General features: G+C 42.7%; 1 long non-coding RNA gene across 1 annotated transcript; it reads left to right on the top strand.

Moving 5' to 3' along the window:
* Positions 1 to 3,235: 3,235 nt before the first annotated feature.
* On the top strand, positions 3,236 to 5,111 carry LOC116554855. Its single transcript, XR_004270309.1, has 2 exons — positions 3,236 to 3,738; positions 4,030 to 5,111. It is a non-coding gene; the product is annotated as an uncharacterized LOC116554855 (long non-coding RNA).
* Positions 5,112 to 22,238: the final 17,127 nt, after the last annotated feature.

Consider the following 22,238-nt stretch of genomic DNA (forward strand, 5'->3'; position numbering starts at 1 on the left):
AAATCCATTTCTGTTGTTTAGGTTAGCATGCCTCTGGGTTTCTCTCAAAATGCTGTTGAGTGGTGTCGCTGTTCTTGGGCAAAGCTTCCAGGGGCTGCTGTGGATGTCATGAGGAGGCCTCAGAGCTTTCTTGGGCAGAGCTTCTGCAGGTATCTTGCCATGGTCAGTGTCTTCGCTGTTTTGATGGCTCTCTGCAGGAGTGGCCATGGTCATGATCTCAGCCACCTTTTGATTTCACTTTCTTGTCAGGTCTTGGGGGTGTGTGGCCACAGCAGATGTTATCTGATTACCTCAGTCCATTATACCTATGTTTATCATTTTGAGGGGTCAGCAGTTTCACAGTGGGCTGAGTCACTTGCCATAAGTGACTCCATTTTGAAATATTTAGGATCACAAAACTCTTTAAGAGAGCCCCACAAAGAGTCTGGATTCAGCAATCCCAGAGTCTAGGTTTTTGCCTTGTGACATAATAAAAAATTTTATTTTTAAATAAATTTATGCCTTGTAGCAGAATAAAAATTTATTTATGCCTTATGGCATAATAAAAAATACATATTTTTGGTTTTTACCCCCAGTTCCAGACACAGAGCTCCTCAGACCCTGGTAATTTCCTGAGCGATAGGCTGTCTTGTTATTCACGAGTCTCTGTCAAACAAACCTGAGTTTATGCTAATAAGGCGACTCTTGGTTGAGGAGTGGTAGCTGGGTAACTTCAGGATGGGGACCAATCACCATTATTTAATCAATAATGTCTACATCATGAAGCCTCCATAGAAACCCCTACATGACGGGGTTGGGAGGGCTTTGGGGTGGGTGAACACACTGGCCTTGCGCGAGAGGGCATGGTGGCAAAGATTCTCTGCTTGACCACATTTTAGTCAGGCTCCCAAACCTCTTCCTAGACCCATCTGGACTTCTTTGTAAAATCTAATTTTAGCAAAGGACCCTGCCGAGTTGGTATAGCAAGACAATACCAGGTTTATCCTCCTCCACTGTTTTCCAAGTAAGTCTCATCACCCCAGGCTCTCTTGAGCAAGAATCCTGTTAGTGTGGCTTAACCAGAATCCCTCTTGCCCCTGAGGTTTCTTCTTCATAATTTTCCATCCATCCACCGACCTCTAGCTTCTCCTTGCCTATAAATTCCCACTTGCCCATGCTGTATTCAAGTTTGAGCCTCATCTCTCTCTCTCCTGCTGCAAAATCCCAGTGCAGTGGGTATCAAGATTGTATCATTAGTGAATTTTTTCTTTAACAATGGAAGCCCTGCACAGTCACTGTCCCCATATCTTGCCTTATTAGTTTCTTCCATTTGGGCTATTCCTGAGTTGTATCCTTTATAATAAACTGACAATAGTAGGTAAAGCACTTTTCTAAATTTTGGAATTTGTTCTAGGGAATTATTAAATTTAAAGGGGCTTTAGTACCCAGCATTGGTAGTCAGCCAGGTAGAAATGTGAGTAGCCCAGGAGCTCCATCAGCTGCTGAGCCTGGTGCCCCGTGTAGAGGCTGAGCCTGACTCTGGGTAGTTAGTGTCAGAATTGAGTCGGATTGTTGAACATGCAGTCAGTGCTGGAGAACTGCAGCGGGATTGATTGATGTGGACAAATGTCATGTATTTGGTTGTTATCAGAGGAAACCACACACGCCTGCTTCTGTTACTCGAAAAAAACCGGGGTTTGTTCACTTGGTAACAAACGACTATTCATGAGAACACAGGTGTTGATCAATAGGAGTTTTATTACTTGGCATAAGTAAGGAGGACGCTGGGAGGATTCTCCAAAGCAGTGTCTTCCCTAGGAAAAGGGACAGAAGGGTTTTTTGGGTGATGGAGAGGGGAGAGGGTGCATGCAGAGGAGGAGTCCCAGTCGCATAGCTGCAGTGAGTCATCGTGCTGACACATAGGTTGCACGTTATGGTAATGAAGCTATAGCCCCTCTGGGGTGGAGACTTTAGCATGGTAATGAGCAAAGTTCACTCAGGTTCATCTGTAAGTTGCTGGGATCTGTCAGGAGCTGGTTTTAACCAACCACGTGACTGCATTCCATGCAAGGTTTAGGAAGAAACAGGCTGCAACATGGTAGGTTGTAAAAGGCTGATTACTCAGATAACAAAGTTACTATAATCCCTGGAAACCCTTCCTGTTTGCTTACCCTTCCAGTTCATTAAAGCTTGTGCTGAGGTTGAAATAGCTTGTAGTAGTGTCAGGTTTTAGCTTAGAGTTAGTGCCAGGAAGTTGGGGTCTTTCAGGATTCCAAAACAGCCAGTGTCCTTTCTTCAGCGGCACCAAAGCTTAGATGCTGCAGGAGTGACGGCTCTGTTCCAAGGGACAAGCGGGGCTTTCTTAAGCCTGTTCTGCTTTGTCAGACTTGGAGTCCAAACGGGCCCACATCAGGTTGGATAATCTGCTCCTGTGGATCAGGCATCTAATCCCACAAGAGCGCATTAGCAACCTAAAACCTTCTTTGAAAAATTCCGGAAGCATTTCTCCATCTGGAGACTGCCTCTCTTTCTCTATTGCATTCTTTTTTCATTCAGAGGCTCCAATAGGTAACAATAATAGCAGAAATAATCAGATACAAAGACTTATTTGTTTTTAATACTCAAAGAATTTAAATTCCAACGAGCCCGCTGACAGCAAAAATCTAGGAAGTTGTGCTTCACCACCACCACTTTCTTCTTACAGCTTTCCCTGATTGGGATGGTCCCTCTAGCATTTATGAAATTATAAGCATATGATATTTTACGTTAATTTATGCTGTATATCTAGAAGCAATAGCTGCTGTAAACCAAAAAGTATTTGAGACAGGTCTCAATCAATTTAGAGATTTATTTGGCCAAGGACACATCCAGGAAAAAAGGAACAGAAAACCATAGGAAACATCTGTGGTTTGTGCTTTTTCCAAAGTGCATCTGGGGACATCAGTATTTAAAGGGAAATGTGTGGGCATTAGTGGAAAGAGAAAAGGGAAAAAAAGGGAGGGCAGATAAAAGAGGCAAGTCTTTGATCAGCATTACTGAATTCGCTTTTTTTTTTTTTTTTTTTTTTTGAGACAGAGTTTCGCTCTTGTTGCCCAAGCTGGAGTGCAGTGGCGAGATCTTGGCTCACTGTAACCTCTGCCTCCTGGGTTCAAGTGATTCTCTTGCCTCAGCCTCCCAAGTAGCTGGGATTACAGGCATGTGCCACCAAGCCTGGCTAATTTCGTATTTTTAGTAGAGACAGGATTTCTCCATGTTGGTCAGGTTGGTCTCTGACTCCCGACCTCAGGTGATCTGCCTGCCTCTGAGATAGGGACAAAAACAGAAGCCTAAGCACTGCCATCTTATAGAGAAGCCACCTGGGCTCTGGGCAGAGGTGTCGTTCTCAGAACTGTTATTGTACTGCAGTTCTCAGAGGTGTTAAGGGTAAAAACGTCCACTGCTACCCACCTCCCCTACAGCAAACCGTTAACTTTAGCTTCTGTACAGACAGCTTGCCTTGCACACCCCTGGGCCCCCCTGAATAAGGATGTGGTTTTGCAGCTTAAATGCCTTGCTCCCCCTGAGCTCGGGGCCACGGGTTGGAGAGACATGAGTCCTCCGTGGGCGCCGGCAATAAAGACCCTGCAATTTGGCATACTTTTGTCTTGGTGTTGATTTTCTGCCCGTTCAAATTTATGCTTTTTAGGGTCCCTGTGTCAAGGCGACCAAAAACCACAGGGGCAAGAAACTTGCAGCCAGCCTGGCAGCTGTGAGCTTAGGGTGGCTGCAAGCTCAGTTTTAAACTAACACCAAAAGTGTTTTTTCCTTTCTCTGCTGACCGCCAGCCCTGCCCAGCTTTCAGGCAGGCCACACCACCTCAGGGTGCAGTATTTGCATCCAGAATACGACTCAAGAAAGCTTTCTGCCTGTCCTTACTACAAGTGGCCTGTTAGCATAGTGGTTAAGGTATAGGGCCTGCAACTGCAAGGCTGCTGGTTCAGATTCTCAGTGGAGCCAGTCTTAAATTTAAAAGGAAACTTCTTGGGAAAATTCAGAAGCTAAAAGCTATAGTTCAGTATAATCCGTCTTGGTTAGAATTGGCTCTCTCTACAGCATAACTTTTCCATCTAAATTGGCTTAAAACAAACAAAAAAAGCATAGTTAAAACAGGTTCCAGGACCCCGAGAAAAACCAAATGGGGTCATCTAGCTCCTGGCCCTGCACCCTCCTCTGATGTATGATGGCCAATTTCAACATGGGGTTTTCAGGACAATATGGGGAAAAGTTAAAACTGAAAAAACTCTGCACATTGTGTAAACTAAAGTGGCCATCGTTTGAACTGGGGTAGCCAGACATGGAAATCTACAACCCAAAATTCACCCAAGCAGTATGAAACACTGTGACGGGTCCCCCTGGGCACCCTGACCAATAACCATACATTGATCAGTGACTCAATCTGGTCCGACGCCCCCACCATAGTTAATCAAATGCTTACGAAAGGCCGAGGAGGGCCAAGAGTTGCCCCACCTTACCCTGGGCCTTCTAGGCAAGAACCTCGACACCCTACCCTGGACAGCACCAGTGGCCAGCCCTTGTCCCCACTGCATACCCACAGCGGGGCCCCACACCCACCCGGGGTTCTTCCCCTCCGAGAGGCACCCCCATTGGAAGACAGTAGATGGGTTCACCCATTCTTTGTACACATTCCCTTTTCCGCAAGTGACTTGTACCATTAAAAAGCTCAGCACCCTCCATTCTCTAAAAAGCCTCAGGCACTCACAGGACTCCTGGAGTCCGCTCTGTAGACCACCGCCCCACTTGAAATAACTGTCAGCAGTTACTTCTCATTCTGTTTACCACCGAAGAAAAGAGCAAAATTAAAGGCCCTTAAGACCATTATAGGTCTGGTGGAAGGTGTAATAGAGGAAAACCGAGACCAGATTTAAGACATTTTTCCCTCTACCTGACCCCAGTGGGACCCCAACACCTCGGGGGTCACCAGGCTCTAAACACTTTTCACCGGTATCTTTTAGCAGGGGTTAAGGGGGCGGCTAGGAGGCCCACACCTGGGCCCATCCTAATACATGGGTAACACCCCCCATAGGCACCGAGAAAAAAAAAAACTGTCCAGACCACAGGCACAACCAGGGCCTAAAGAATATCTTAGTTTATAATAATATTACTCAGCCGTTTCTTTTATATAATCCTGCATGTAGTCAAGCTATACTGACTCATTTAGTGCTGATTTATAAAATCCTACTATAGAACCATATAGTAGCTTATAGTGGAATAAATGCCTAGAGCAGTCACAAAGCAAAAGCAGTACATGGGAAAACAGCCAGACCATGACAAAAATCAAAGATCCAGGTGATGGTGTCCCTGCCTAGAAGAACATACGCTGTATGGCAGGCTTGGAGCAAGAGCCTCTCCTCCTGATAAAGAAGTAGTACCTTGCATCCAGTTCCTATGAAAAGTAGGCCTCAGGCCTGAGATCCTGGAAGTAACCAAGGGAGAAGAACCCCTCTGGTGTGACCAATCATGGCTGCTGTACACCCTGTCAGTCTTTTCTCGCTTCTGTGCTAGCTCAAATCATCCTCCCATAAATGTCTAAAGAGAAAAACACAAGTCTGTCAGCTCCCATTACGTTAGGCTTACAATATCTTTCTATTAAAAATCCTTTAAAATCTCCAGCTCCCTACTGTGCACGGCCCACCTCCCTGCGTGGGTGACATAATAAGGTGGCCCCCCCGCTCATAACTCTGCCAGCCCCAATTCTATCCCCCCCAGAATAGTGAATTCTGCCAGACACAAGGACTGTGGTCTCTGAGACCTTAGGACGGGCCCTAGTTAAGAACACACACCAGAACACACACTTAGAACAGACAGGACTAAACTGCTGAGGGCCAGATACCACAGTCCACATCTACATAAATTTGTCAGGGAAACCACAACTCAATGTGATGTATATGCCAGGCTAAATCCAGGAGGCAGCAGGCTTAATCAGGCATAAATAAGACTTAGGGTTGCTAGCTCTAGAGAGCACTGGGAGGTAAACTTTACTAAGGTAAAGCCCTCGGTGGGTGACTCCAAATGCCTTCCTGTATTTGTGGACGCGTACTCCAGATGGGTCAAGGCCTCCCCCACTAGGTCTGAGACCACTTTAGTGGTTACAAAAAACTATTACAGGACCTGGTCCCTTGGTCCAGCCTGCCCCTGACTCTGGAATCAAATAATGGCCCCGCTTTCACAGCCTAACTTTCTCAAGGCCTGGCTAAGGCCCTGGGCATATCCTACACTATGCCTATTGCCCCCAGAGTTCAGGGCAGGTTAAAAGAATGAACCGGCCCATAAGGAAAACTCTAACAAAGTTCATCCTAGAGACCGGTGAAAACTGGGTCAGCCTGCTTCCTTTTGTCCCCCTCTGCGTCCGATACACACCCTACCAAAAGGCTTCTCTCCCTTTAAAATTATGTGTGACAGACCTCCTCCATTGCTCCCAAAACCCGCAAATACTGTGCATACTGAAATCCATAACCATACACTCCTTAAGTCCTTACAGGCATTCCAGTCTGTTCAAACCCAGGTACAACAGCTCATCAAAGATACTTGTCCCACCCCAGTGAACCTCACTGCCCAGCTGATACACATTCCTTCCAGCCTGGGAACTCAGTCCTTGTTAAGAGATTCACCCCTTCCAGTCTGACTCCTCGTTGGAAAGAACTCTACACAGTTATCCTGACCACTCCCACCGCACTTAAGGTGGGCGCACTGACTGCCTGGATTCATCACACCCACGTTAAGACTGCCCCAGCAGAAGAGCAATGCAGAGTTGACCACTCATCACCGGATCCATTAAGCTAAGCCTTTTGCACTGTTCGTGGTCACCACCCTTGTCTCCCTAACCCTTACTATAAACCCCCGAAAAAGACCTCCCTTGGAGCCCACTCATTATCAATAAATCCTTACAGTGGGCTCCACAGGAAAATATGTTAGTTCCCTAATAGAGCAGCAATCCACCCTTGTCAACTTAACCCTTGAGTGTACCCCAAGAAACCCTGTTGTCTTCACCTTAGACCTCTGTGCCCTCCTGGGCCAATACCTAAAATTCAGAACAAGTGGAAGTGGAGCCGGGTGCAATAGCTCAGGAGCAGAGAAAAAAACTCCAGACCATGGGATTGTACTTACTTCCGGGGTCCACCCCACAAAAAAGTGGAACTGTGGAGATTTAAATGAATTCCTTTGCCCCCACTGAGGTTGTGAGACTATCTCTACCATATCAGGATATGTCAAAAACAAAGACTCATTCATCTCCTTCCAGCGGGCGTCTCCCCCATCCCAGTGCTCTGCCAGGTCCTCTAACCCAGTCAAAATAACTGTAACTACCCCAGATAGTAGATGGACAACAGGGAAAACTTGAGGCCTCAAATTATATATGAGAGGGTGGGATATGGGCAACATTTTCACCATCCAGCGCATGGCCCCGCCACGACCTAACCGCCCTATAAGGAAAATTGCAAAAGTCCTAAAACCCCGGGAACCTTTCCCCAAAACCCGAAGAGTCCTGTCTCCTAATCCTACCCTTCCCTCCACTTCCCCCTCAGTAACAAATCTAGCCATAGAAGATTTAAACCTCCTAGACATATTTCTTCAACTCATCACTTACTTAACCAGTCTAACTCAAACCTGGGTACAGACTGCTGGTCATGCTTAAACCCACGGCCGCCATTTTTCACAGGCTTAGCAGCACAACAGCACAGAACCCCCTCCAGCACTCCCTGTTCTGAAAGAAATTTCCACATAACTCTAGGTGATCTGGAGGGAAAGAGTAAATGTTATCATTCCCCTAACTATATTCTAACTCCCCATAGCAGCACTTCTGTAATGACACCCTTCTTTTGAACTATAACGAAACAAATTTTTACTATACTGCCCCAGACTCATCTTGGTTAGCCTGCATTTTCGGTCTCACTAACTGCATTTCCACTTTTCAGTTTAACAATTTCCTGAGACCCGTACTCTGTACCCCCGTATACATTTACCCCTGTGTAAATATCTATAGTGGGCCACAAGGTTTAACTCTCATTGCCCCCCCGACTCAACTACACACTGGAAGTGAATTCCTCTGGTACCCCTACTCGTAGGACTCGGAATTGCCGGGTCTGCAGCTGTAGGAATCTCAGCCCTAGTGACTGGGGAGCCAAATTTCAAGGCCCTATCCCACCATGTAGACTCAGACATCCACCATTTAGAAGACTCTGTTTCTAAACTTGCAGACCAGGTGGACTCCCTAGCTGGGATGGTACTCCAAAATAGACGAGGCCTGGACTTACTATTTCTAAAACAAGGGGGACTCTGTGCAGCTCTCAATGAGCAATGCTGTTTTTATGCTAATAAATCTGAACTTATCCGAGACAGCCTTGCCCTAGTTAGGCAAAACCTAGAAACCAGAAAACATCTCAGAAAAGCTTCTGAGAGTTGGTATCAAAGAATGTTCTCCTGGTCCCCCTTGACTTACCTCCCTACCCACCAGATTGGCAGGACCCCTAACCCTACTCATACTGGGACTAATGTTCGGCCCTTACCTTTTGAATCAGCTACTCAGACTAATCCAAACAAGAATAAATTCTGTAAAATTAATGGTCCTAAGATCCCAATATGAGCGGTTGAGCCAGACTGACCAACCTGTCTTAATCAGGGAATCAATGGTTTGATTCATGTACAAACAACAGGGGGGAATGAGATGGGGCAAAAACAGAAGCCTAAGCACTGCCATCTTATAGAGAAGCCACCTGGGCCCTGGGCAGAGGTGCCGTTCTCAGAACTGTTATTGTACTGCAGTTCTCAGAGGTGTTAAGGGTAAAAATGTCCACTGCTACTCCCCTCCCCTGCAGCAAACCGTTAACTTTAGCTTCTGTACAGACAGCTTGCCTTGCACACCCCTGGGTTCCCCTGAATAAGGATGTGGTTTTGCAGCTTAAATGCCTTGCTCCCCCTGAGCTCGGCGCCACGGGTTGGAGAGACATGAGTCCTCCGTGGGCGCCGGCAATAAAGACCCTGCAATTTGGCATACTTTTGTCTTGGTGTTGATTTTCTGCTCACTCCTGTGCTACACCTTGGCCTCCCAAAGTGCTGGGATTATAGGCGTGAGCCACTGCGCCTGGCCTGAATTGGCATTTTACATGTGAAAGGAGGGGGTAGAGGAATAGATAATAATGCATTCATTTAGTACTTAGTGAATCTGCATTTTTATATAAGCAGTCAAATATGCATTTGTCTCAGGTGAACGGAGGGATGACTTATTGTTCTGTCCTTTGTCCCATACCGGTGATGATAAGCTGTCAATTTACATCATCAGGGTGTCATTCAGCAGAACTGTTTTAGGGTGAAGATCTTGGGACCCACAAAGAATTGCCTTGTGAGCAAAGTGTGAGGGAGTTACGTTGCTTTTTATTTTTGTAGGTATCTGTTTAGGAACAAAATGGGAGGCAGGTTTGTGTAACCCAGTTCCTAGCTTGAATATTCCCTTTGGCTTAGTGAGTTTGGGTTCTGAGATTTTGTTTCCCTTTCCCACAGCAAAGTAAAAAGCCATTGAAGAAGTATATTTTTTCATTGCAAATTTATTTGAAACCATGACAGCATTCAGTGTTTAGACATTGGGAAAGACTCTGGCTGGAATTTGGGACAAGGAAACGTTCCCCCTCCACTAACCTAAAATAGTAGCAAGGTAGGAGGCTGGTAGGACTTGCTTTCTGTTTGTGACCTGGTTGAGCAGAGCAGGATGTGGTCAAAATGCTTTGCAGTGAAGAAACCAGCCAAAACTAGCAAATGGTGTTGCAAGTGACCTCTATTTGCCCTCACTGCTCATTAGCATAAAATGCTTTCACTGGCACCATGACACTTTATAAATACCATTGCAACACGTCATGGTAATGGCCTGGAAATTATGAATTTCCAGAACCTTAGATGGTTCTGGAAACTCTCCACCCTTTTCCAGAAAGTTCTGGATAACCCATCTCTTAATTAGCATATAATTAAAAGTGGGTATAAGTACAGCTGCCAATAGGCCATATGCTGCCAACTCAGCTCACTCCCTGTGGGTTAGTCTTGCTCTGCAAGGAGCGGTCCTGGTTCAAAAAAGTCACCTTCTCTCACCACAGGCTCACCCTTGAATTCTTTCCTGGGCTAAGCCTAAATTTGGGGCCCACCTAGCGGAAGTTAGGCTGAAGAAATGGCTGGAGTGTTTTTTTTCTCTCTTCCTGTTTATCTAAAGCTTTGCTCCAGCCCTATAAATAGATTTAATTTTTATCCTCCTACTCAGAGGAGCAAGCAATATAAACTTTTAACACTTTTGGCCTACTCAAAGCTCACCTTTGGAAATCTTTGGGTCCTTTTTCCTCTCATCTAGAGGAGAGAATGAAAACCAAAGGTATTATCTGGGTTATATTTTTATCTCCCCCCAGTTAAGTCAAGGGGTTCTGCAAACTCACTCTCATGAAAACAGAAATATTTGCAATTATGCAGTTAACTTTTTAACCTCTCACATCAGACAGCAGCTCAGGCCTGGTAAATATTTGTGTATGTATCCTAGAGTTTCTCTGGAATAAATGGCATTGCCGGATTATAGAGTTCACACATCTTCAACTTTTCTTGCTACTAACAAGCTGCTTTTGAGACAGGATTGAGTGCACTTGAATCTAATCACCTTGTACAAATGATCCAAGGGACATGCCACCATGGTGGCTAGGCTGGTGGACAAATGATGTGGAGTGATGACAGCTGGAGGAAATGGTGTTTGGAATGCTTTCCTAAAGGGAGAATGTATGTGTGGAATGTTTAGGAATGTGCCTTTAGCTGGAGGGTGTAATGACGCAGACTTGTGAGAGTGTGTATCCCTGGAGCTGATTTGTTTTCTTTTTGATCCCACACCCCTCCTTATATCTCTAGAGATATCCAGTCTTCTAAACTGGCACTCATTATTTTATTATTCCCAAGTGTGTTTGTGTGTGTGTGTGTGTGTGTGTGTGTGTGTGTTTTCCCAAGTGTGTTTTAGATTATTTCAAAGTATGTATCCATAAACAATAGGTACTATCATTTCCATTTATAATTTGGCATAAAAGTTTAATACTAAACGTTCTGTAAACATTTTCATTAATATTTTTGGGAACATATATCTATGTTAATCCATGTTCAAGTTCAAGTTTATTCATTATAATTGCTGTAGAAAATGGTATTGTATGAATATTCCATAATTTATTTTTCTCCTCTCTTTTGGGCGACATTTAAGTAAATTCCAGTTTGTGTTATTGTGACTTCATCAAACTAACCTGGTTCATCTTTTATGTAACAAAAGATTGTTTTTCAGTTGTTGTGGACTCCCAGGTCGAACGTCCTGAGCATGCCCAGATGAACCAATGTGCAACCATTGGTGGAACCTAAGTGCTCAGACATAGGAGCAGGGACTGAATTAAAAAGCAGACACTGCACAGCAGCACCAGGATCCAATCAGATTGAGCCATGGCATCATCCCATGGCAGGATCCAGTTAGATGATGCCTCCTGGCATCACCTCATTGCAAGATCCAATCAGAGCATGCCTCATTACTTGATGTTCATAAAACCCAACCCAGCCCCCAGCATGGGGAGACAGATTTGAGCCTGACTCCTGTCTCCTTGCTCGACTGTCTGGCAATAAACATTTCTCACTGCAAAACCCCAGTGCTTCGGTGTTTGGCTTTCTGTTGTGCATGGGCAAAGGGATCCAGTTTGGTTTGGTGACATTATGAACACAGTTGCTGTAAATATTATTTTATGTATCCTAGAGTTTCTCTGGAAAACATTCCTAGGAATGGCACTGCTGGATCAAAGAGCTCACACATCTTCAACTTTCTTGCCACTAACAAGCTGCTTTCTAAAGGTTGTGTCAGTTTACATTTTTCCTGGCGGTGTGTAAGAGTCCTTGTTGGTATCTCTACAACGCAAGGTCTACGCCCTCACCAATATTTGGTATTGCCAAGTGTGATGGTTAATTTTATGTGTCAACTTGACTGGGTCATGAGGGGCTCAGACAGTTGGTTAGACAGTATTCTGGGTGTGTCTGTGAGGGCATTTCTGGATGAGATTAACATCTGAATATGCAGTCTGAGAAGAGCAGATTGCCCTCCCCAATGTGAGTGAGCCTGAGTAGGACAAAAGTGCTGCATGCAGTAGAGTTCTCTCTCTGCCTGCCTTTGAGCTGAAACATCAGTCTTCTCCTGCCTTCAGATTTGGGCTTGATCTTGGACTAGAACTGATACCATTGGCTCTCCTGAGTCTCCAGCTTGATAACTGTAGATCTTTGGACTTTTCAGCCTCCGTAATCATGTAATCTAAGTTCTAATATATATTTATATATTAGTTCTAAATTATATAATATAGAACTATATTAGAACTAATATATAAATATGTATTAGAACTATATATATTTAGTTCTAATATATAAATATATATTAGAACTTGCATTACATGATTATGGAGGATAAATATAAATATATATAAATATAACTATGGATATATATATATATTTGCATATATACATACACACAAAATATTTGTTGCTCTCTATCTCTATATTCTACTGGTTCTGTTTCTCAGGAGAATCCAGACTAAGACACCAGGGTTTTACATTGTAGCCAATTATTGACATCTCAAAAAAAAAATACATTTTTTGAGACAGAATCTCTCTCTGTCACCCAGGTTGGAGTGCAGTGGTGTGATCTCAGCTCACTGCAACCTCCACCACGTGGGTTGAAGTGATTCTCCTCTCTCAGCCTGTTGCGTAGCTGGGATTACAGGTCCTCACCACTGCGCCAAGCTAATTTTTGTGTTTTTAGTAGAGACAGGTTTCACCATGTTAGCAAGGCTGGTCTTGAACTCCTGATCTCAGGTAATCCAAACCCCTTGGCTTTCCAAAGTGCTGGGATTACAGGTGTGAGCCACCATGGCCAGCCCTAATTGAGCTTAATTGGTTCTTCTCTTTTCTTGGTTAATCTTGATAACGGCTTATCAATTTTGTCTGTCCTTTCAAAGAACCAGTTTCTGTTTCATTTATCTTTTGTATTTTTTTTTGTTTCAATTTCATTTAGTTCTGCTCTGGGCTTTGTTATTTCTTTTTTTCTGCTGGATTTGGGTTTGGTTTGTTCTTGTTTCTCTGATTCCTTGAGGTGTGATCTTTGTCTATTTCTGCTCTTTCAGCCTTTTTGATGTAGGCATTTAATGCTATGAACTTTCCTCTTAGCTCCATTTTGGTGTATCCCAGAGGTTTTGATAGATTGTGTTACTATTATCATTTAATTCAAAGAATTTCTTAATTTCCTTCTTGATTTCATTGTTGACTCAATGGTCATTCAAGAGCAGATTATTTAATTTTTCATGTGTTTCCATGGTTTTCAGGGCTCCCTTTGGGTTGATTCCTAATTTTAGTCCACTGTAGTCTGAGAGAGTACTTGATATAATTTCAGTTTTCTTAAATTTGTTGAGACTTGTTTTGTGACCTATCATATGGTCTATCTTGAAGAATGTTCCATGTGGTGATGAATAGGATGTATATTCTGCAGTTGCTGGGTATAATATTCTGTAAATATCTGTTAAGTCCATTTGTCCTAGAGTATAGTTAAGTCAATTATTTATTTGTTAACCTTCTGTCTTGATGACCTGTCTAGTGCTGTTAGTGGGGTATTGAAGTCCCCACTGTTATCAAGTTGCTATCTATCTCATTTCTTAGGTCTAGTATTAATTGTTTTATAAATTTGTGAGCTCCAGTGTTAGGTGCATATATATTTAGGGTTGTAATATTTTCCTTTTGGACTAGCCCTTTTATTATTATTAAATGTCCTTCTTTTACCCTTTTTTCTTTTTTGTATTTTTTTTGTCAACATGATATTTCACAGAACCTGTCTTTTTTTTTTTTTTTAACTGTTGTTGCTTTAAAGTATTTTTTGTTTTATATAAGAATAGCTGCTCCTTCTCAATTCTGGTGTCCATTTGCATGAAATATCTTTTCTTACTCCTTTACCTTAAGTTTATGTGAGTCCTTATGTGTTAGGTGAGTCTCTTGAAGGCAGCAGATACTCATTTGGTGAGTACTTATCTACTCTCCCATTTCATATCGTTAAATGGATCCTTATGAGTCTTTATGTGTTAGGTGAGTCTCTTGAAGCCAGCAGATACTTGTTTGGTGAATTCTTATCTACTCTGTCATTTCATATTATTAAATGGAGCATTTCAGCCATTTACATTTAACATTCATATGAGATGTGAGGAACTATTGTATTAATCATGCTAGTTGCGGCCTGAATACCTTTTCTTTCCCCACTGTGTTATTGTCTTACAGGCCATATGAGATTTATGCTTTAAGGAGGCTCTATTTTGGTGTATTTTGAAATTTTATTTCAAGATTTAGAACTACTTTTATCATTTCTTGTAGTGCTGGTTTGGTCATGGTAAATTCTGTCAGCATTTGTTTGTCTGAAAAATACTTTATTTTCTCCTTCACTTATGAAGCTTAGTTTTGCTGGATAAAAAATTCTTGGGTGATCATTATTTTGTTTGAGGAGGCTAAAGATAGGACCCTGATCCCCGTGGAGCTACCGTGGTTTCTGCTGAAAAACCTACTGTTAACTGACAGGGTTTCCTTTATAGGATACTTGATGCTGTTGCCTCACAGCTCATAAGATCCTTTCCTTTGTCTTGATTTTAAATAACCTGATGACTAAGTACCTAGGTGATGCTCTTTTTGTGATGGATTTCCCAGGTGTTCTTTGAGTTTGAATTTCTCATATTTGGATGTCTAGATCTGTAGTAAGGCCAGGGTAGTTTTCCTTGATTGTCTCCTTAAATGTGTTTTCCAAACTTTTAGATTCCTCTTCTTCCTCAGAAACACCAATGATTCCTAGGTTTGGTCATTTAACATAATCTCAAACTTCTTGGAGGTGTTGTTCATTTTTTTAGTTCTTTTTTTTGTCTTTGTCAGATTGTGTTAATTTGAAAGCCTTGTCTTTGAGCTCTGTTCTTTCTTCTACTTGTTTGATTCTATTGTTGAGACTTTCCAGTGTATTTTGCATTTCTCTAAGTGTGTTTTTTATTTCCACAATCTGTGATTTTTAAAAAAGTTTTGCTATCTATTTCTCTGGAGATTTTTCCATTCATATCCTGTATTTTTTTAAAATTTATTTCTTTAAGTTGATTTTCACCTTTCTCTGGTGCCTCCTTGAGTAGCTTAATAATCAACCTTCTGAATTCTTTTTCTGTCAATCAGAGATTTCTTTTTGGTTTGAATCCATTGCTAGTGTGATCTTTTGGGAGTGTTAAATAACCTTGTTTTATCATATTACCAGAACTGTTTTTCTAGTTTCTTCTCATTTTAATAGACTCTGTCAGAGGAAAGATCTGGGTTCAAGGGCTGCTGTTCAGATTCTTTTGTCCCACAGGGTGATTCCTTGATGTGGTCCTCTCCCCCTTTCCCTAGAGATGGAGCTTCCTGCAAGCTAGACTGCAGTGATTGTTATTACTCTTCTGGGTCTAGCCACCCCGTGGAGCTACTGAGCTCTGGGCTGATACTGGCGAGTGTCTACAGAGAGTCCTATGATGTGATCTGTCTCAGGTCTCTCTGCCGTGGCTACCAACACCTGCTCCCATGGGGGTAGCAGAAGAGTGGAATCTGTGAGTCCTTGATTGTAGTTTTGTGCTGATTTTCTCCAATGCTGGTTGTGCTAGCAGTGAAGTTGTCAGGACCTCTGGTTAGCCAGGATGTTGCAGGCAGTGAAATTAGCTATTGTTTTCTCCTTCCTTGGGGCAAGGTTGTTCTGTCATGAGTTGCTGTAATGTCCTGAATTGGTTGGCCACCAGCCAGGAGGTGGTACTTTCAAGAGAGCATCAGCTACGGCAGTATAAGGGGGATACGAGCTTGCCCTAAGATCACCTGGATATGTATTCAGGTTTTCAGGTGATGGGCAGGGACATAGAGCTCCCAAGAGATTACCTGTTTTGTCTTTGGCTACCAGGGCAGGTAGAGTAAGACCATCAGGTGGGGGCAGGATTAGGTGTGTCTGAGCTTACACTCTCCTTGGGCGAGGCTTGATGAGGCTGTTCTAGGGGATGGGGGTGTGGCTCTCAGGCCAATGGAATTATGTTCCCAGGAGGATATGGCTGCCTCTCCCGCCTCATACAGTTCACCAGGGAAGTGGGGGAAAGCTGGCAGTGACAGGCCTCACCCAGCTCCCATGTAGCCAGCAAGGCCAGTCTCACTCCCACTGTGTACCACAAATACCACTGAGTTTATATCCAGGCAACAGGTGAGCAGAGCTCAGATCTTGCCCCAGGCTACAAGCCTCCCCACTGAAAAAGCAAGCAGGGCTTTCAGGCTTCAGTCCTCTCTTCCTGCTGTGACTTCTATGCTCATATCTACATTTCCCATTTATTTGCTTCCACCCCACCCCTGTGCCCCCCATTCTGCCAAGGAAAATTCACACTAGGTCAAAATTGTTACAAAGTTCAGCTGGAAGTTTCCTTCTCCCTGTGGACCTTCCTCAATTCCACTGGTAGCCCTCCCCAGTGACCTCCATGAAATAAATTCAGAAATGGCTTCCCTGGGGACTGCGAGTGTGCACAGGGCTCTTCCCTCTGTCCTTCTACTTTTATATTTTGTTTGGCTCTCTAAATTCATTTCAGCTCTGGGTAAGGTTGAATCCTCCTATGATCTGGATTTTCAGGTTCCCAATGAGGATGTGTGTTTTGAGGCAGACTTTCCCTCTCTCACACTTTGGGTGCTCACAGTTTTTTGGCTGTCTCATGGATTAGCAGTGGCAAGCTACTTCTTTCAAAAGGTCTGAGAATTCTTTGGTTTTCCTGGTATGTTCCTGCAGTAGTTCTTAAAGGAGAAGTTTATATTGTCAGTCTCCACATGTCCATCCAAGTGGGAGCTGCAAGTTACCTGCCTCCTACTTGTCATTTTTTTCCCATCCAAACTATACAATTTTAAAGACTGGGAAGAGGTTCAGGCATGGTGGCTCATGCCTGTGGTCCCAGTGCTTTGAGAGGCCAGAATGGGAGGATCACTTGAGGCCAGGAGGTCAAGACCAGCCTGGGAAACATAGCAAGAGCCCCCATCTCTAAAAAAAAAAAAAAAAAAGAAAAAAAGTTGAAGAAATGGGGAAAATATTTGAACAGTTACGTCACCAGAGAGAATACAGAGATTGTTAGCACATGAAAAGATGTTCAGACATCTTTAGCTATGATGGAAATATGAGTTAAAATACAGTGATATACTCCTACACACTTTTAGGATGGCTAAAATTAAGAAACATACTGACAACACAAAGTGCTGCAGAGATGGACAACTGGAAATCTCATACATTGCTGGTTAAAACACAAAGGTATGGCCACTCTGGAGAATAGTTTGGCAGTTTCTTATAAAGTTAAAAATAGGTTTACCATGTGAACTGGCAATCCCACTGCTAGGTATTTATCCTAGAGAACCAAAAAGTTATGTTCATACAAAGACTTGTACACAAATGTTTTTAGCAGCTCTATTCATAAGTCTCAAAAATGGAAAACAACACATTCTTCAAGTTGATGGATAAACAAATTGGCACAGTCAATAGAACACTATTCAATAAAAAGGAATGAGCCAGTGATACACACAGCAACCTAGATTAATCTCAAAAGCATTCTGTGTGAAAGATTTCTGACTCAAAAGGTCCCTACTGTACGATTTCACTTATATGATATTCTCAAAAGGACAAAAATATAGTTATCAATAGCAGATGAATGGGTTGCTGGGGGTGGAGTAGGTGTAAGACAAGGGTTTTTTTTTTTTTTTTTGGAGAGGGTAACAGAGTTGCTCTATGGTTATAGATCGTAGTAGTTGTTACAGAAATCTACCTACATGTTAAAACTCATTGAATTTTACCCACCTGCCAGTTTTACTCTGTTTGAAAATAAAAAATGAAATAAAAAGTAGGAACAGGCATAGAAGTGTGAAATAGAATTTATAACTGTCAAACCAGTATAAGCATAAAAGAGGGGATAACAAGACTTGATTGATATAATAGCCATCAAGAAAGCTGAAAATCCAAGGAAAGAAAAAGCATGGGACTATAGAAAACACAAACTAAGATAATTTAAATAAATCCAAGTCTACCAAGAGTCACAATATGTTAATGGACTAAATGTTAATCAAAAGACATTTGACACAATAGCACTCAAACTGAATTTCATTCACTTATGTGCTATTGAAAGAAATATACCAACAAATGAATTGTTGAATTCTTTTTCAAGAGTGGTTGAAATTCAAGGGAAACTAAAAGCTATTTCAGACCGATAGTAACCAAAATAGCTGTTGCAGCAACATTCGTATTAGACAAGATGGAATTCAATACAAAAGCATTGCTAAGTATAAGGACTATTTTACAGTGATAAAAGGAAAAATTCACCAAGAAGATAAAATAATCTCAAACCTGGATGCACCTAAAAACAGAATGAAACTATACAAAGTAAAGTTTGACAGAATTATATGTAAAGTTGGACAAATCTACAATCACAGTAATATTTTAAATGCACTCATCCTCAAAACTGAAAGATGAGATAGAAACAATAAAAATATGGAAGATTTGATAACCACATTAGAAACCTTGAATTGCTAGACACATAGAGCTGTGAATTGGTCAAGAGGAAAATACATTCTTTTCAGGTTCACATGGCCCACATATTAGGCCATAGAGCAAGAAACAACAAATACTAAAAAAAGTAATACCACCCAAGCCTTCTTTTCTAAACATAGCGTGATTAACTAGAAAATGTGGTCCCGAAGCCCATACCTTTGTGATTATAAGGACACACTTCTAACTAATGAAGACTTTAGGATCAAGAAGGTAGTAATAATAATAGAAATGATGAAATATTTAGAAGTAACACAAAATATGACTTTCAAAAACTTGGTTGTAGCTTGAATAGTTATGTAGTAATTTAATTCCTATAGGTCTATATTAGAAAGATTGGCAGTTATTGATCTAAGTGATTTATTCAGGAAATTGGAGACACAATGGGCAAATGCTTTTTTCTTTTTTCCTTTTGAAACCAACTAAAACAACAGCAAAAGTAATTTCTTTTTTGAGATGGGGCCTTGCTCTGTTTCCCAGGCTGGAGGGCAGTGGAGCAATCTCAGCTCACTGCAACCTCCCCTTCTCCGTTTAAGCAATTCCTCTGCCTCAGCCACTCGAGTAGCTGGGATTTCAGGTGCATGCCACCACACCCAGCTAATTTTTTGTATTTTAGTAGAGACGGGGTTTCACTATGTTGTTGGCCAGAATGGTCTCGATCTCTTGACCTTGTGATCCATCTGCCTTGGCCTCCCAAAGTGCTGGGATTACTGGCATGAGCCACTGCACCTGGCTGCAAAAGTATTTAAAAGCTGACAAGACATGCCAAAAAAAAAAAAAAAAAAAAAAAAACCCAAAATGGTAGGATTTGGAACACTGGTGGATATGTGGTGTTTGGTTCAAAAGGCCAGAGAAAGATGAAACTTAAGATTTCAGGTGAGCTTCTTTGATCCAAGATGGCTGAATAGGAACAGTTCCGCTCCAGAGTACAGTTGCCAGAGAGAACAGTGCAGAGGGTGAGTGCTCACCATATTTCCAAATAAGTTTTCATTGCCCGCAAACCAGGAGATTCCTGAGCCGAAAAGTGCCATGAGTTTTCAGTGCAGTGGTTTCAGCTGGTGCCAGGTCACTGCACAGAAACTCACATAAATCTGGGCAGCCGTTTTGACTGGTGCCTGGAATGTCTGAGAGACAGAGCCGCCCATTCAACTGAAAGGGAGGGGGTTGAGACAGGGAGCCAGGCAATCTGGCTCGGCGGGTACCACTCCCACAAGACAAGCAATCTGAAACGCTCTGGATTGAGAGTTTTGCAGTAAGCGCAGCTGGACCGAGGACAGTCCAGCTGAGGCGGGGGAAGGGCATCCCCCACTACTGAGGCAGTCCACCACTACTGAGGCAGTTCACACAGCAGCTGGGCAGAGCCTGCAGCAGCTCAGCAACGCTTCTGCTGGCAGACTGTGACTAGACTACTCTGTGACAGGCAGGGTATCTGTGAAAAAAGGCAGCAGCATGACAGGAACTTAAAAATAAAGCCAATCTTCCTAGGGCAGGGCACCTAGGAAAAGAGGCGGGTATGAGTTCAGCTGCAGCAGACTTAAGGGTACCTGCCCAGCAGCTCTGCATGGAAAAACAGAGCTCCCAGCACAGCATCTGAGCTCCTGTAAGGGACAGACTGTCTCCTCAAGCAACTCCCTGACCCTCATATACCTGAAGAGACACCTCATAAAGGAGAGCTCAGACCGACATCTGGTGCGTACCCTTCTGGGACGAGGATAGTAGAGGAAGAAACCAGCGGCAACCCTTGCTGTTCTGCAGCCCCCGTGGGTGATCGCTAGGTGAGCGGGGTCTGGAGTGGACCTCCAGCAGTCCTGCAGCAGAAGGGCCAGACTGTTAGAAGGAAAACTAAGAAACAGAAAGAAATAGCTTCAACATCAACAAAAAGGATGTCCACCTAGAGACCCCTTCTGAAAGTCACCAACAACAAAGACCATAGGTAGATAAAGCCACTAAGACAGGAAGAAACCAGCACAAAAAGGATGAAAACACCAAAAACCAGAATGCCTCTCCTCCTCCAGGGGATCACAGCTCACCAGCTAGGGATCAAAGATGGACAGAGAATGAATCTGATGAATTGACAGAAACAGGCTTCAGAAGGTGGGTAATAACAAACTTCTCAGAGCTGAAAGAACATGTGCTAAACCAATGTAAAGAAACTAAGAACCTAGAAAAAAGGTTAGATGAGATGCTAACTAGAATAAACAGCTTAGAGAAGAATATAAATGACTTGATGGAGCTGAAAAACACAGCACAAGAACGTTGCAAAGCATACACAAGTTTCAATAGCCGAATCAACCAAGCAGAAAAAAGGATATCAGAGATTGAAGATCAACTCAATGAAATAAAATGAGAAGGCAAGAATAGAGAGAAAAGAGTGAAAAGAAATGAACAAAGCCTCCAAGAAATATGGGATTATGTGAAAGGACCTAATCTACGTTTGATAGGTGTACCTGAATATGATGGAGAGAATGATTCCAAGCAGGAAAACACTCTTCAGGATATTATACATGAGAACTTCCCCAACCTAGCAAGGCAGGCCAATATTCAAGTCCAGGAAATACAGAGAACACCACAATGATACTCCTCTAGAAAAGCAACCCCAAGACACATAATTGTCAGATTCACCAGGGTTGAAATGAAGAAAAAAATGCTAAGGGCAGCCAGAGAGAAAGGTCGGGTTACCCACAAAGGGCTTCATCAGACTCACAACGGATTCTTTGTAGAAACCCTACAAGCTATACGAGAGTGGGGGCCGATATTCAACATCCTTAAGAAAAGAACTTTCAACTCAGAATCTAATATCCAGCCAAACTAAGCTTCATAAGCGAAGGAGAAATAAAATCCTTTATGGACAAGCAATTGCTGAGAGATTTCATCACCACCAGGCCTGCCTTACGAGAGCTCCTGAAAGAAGCACTAAACAAGGAAAGGAACGACCAGTACCAGCCACTCCAAAAACATACCAAATGGTAAAGACCATCGACACAATGAAGAAAATGTGTCAACTAACAGGCAAAACATCCAGCTAGCATCAAAGTGGCAGGATCAAATTCACACATAACGATACTAACCTTAAATGTAAATGGACTAAATGCCCCAATAAAAAGACACAGACTGGCAAATTGGATACAAAGTCAAAACCCATTGGTGTGCTGTATTCAGGAAACCCATCTCACATGCAAGGACACACATAGGCTAAAAATAAAGGGATGGAGGGAGATTTATTAAGCAAATGGAGAGCAAAATAAGCAGGAGTTGCAGTCCTAGTCTCTGATAAAACAGAGTTTAAACCAACAAAGATCAAAAGAGACAAAGAAGGGCATTACATAATGGTAAAAGGATCAATGCATGAAGAAGAACTAACAATTCTAAATATATATGCACCCAATACAAGAGCACTCAGGTACATAAAGCAAGTTCTTAAAGACCTACAAAAAGATTTAGATTCCTACACAATAATAGTGGGAGACTTTAACACTCCACTGTCAATATTAGATAGATCAACGAGACAGAAAATTAACAGGATATCTAGGACTTGAACTCAGATCTGGACCAAGAGGACCTAATAGACAGCTACAGAAATCTCTACCCC

Source organism: Sapajus apella, unplaced genomic scaffold, assembly GCF_009761245.1.
Source record: "Sapajus apella isolate SASKATOON/1434 unplaced genomic scaffold, GSC_monkey_1.0 scaffold14, whole genome shotgun sequence".
NCBI lineage: Eukaryota > Metazoa > Chordata > Mammalia > Primates > Cebidae > Sapajus > Sapajus apella.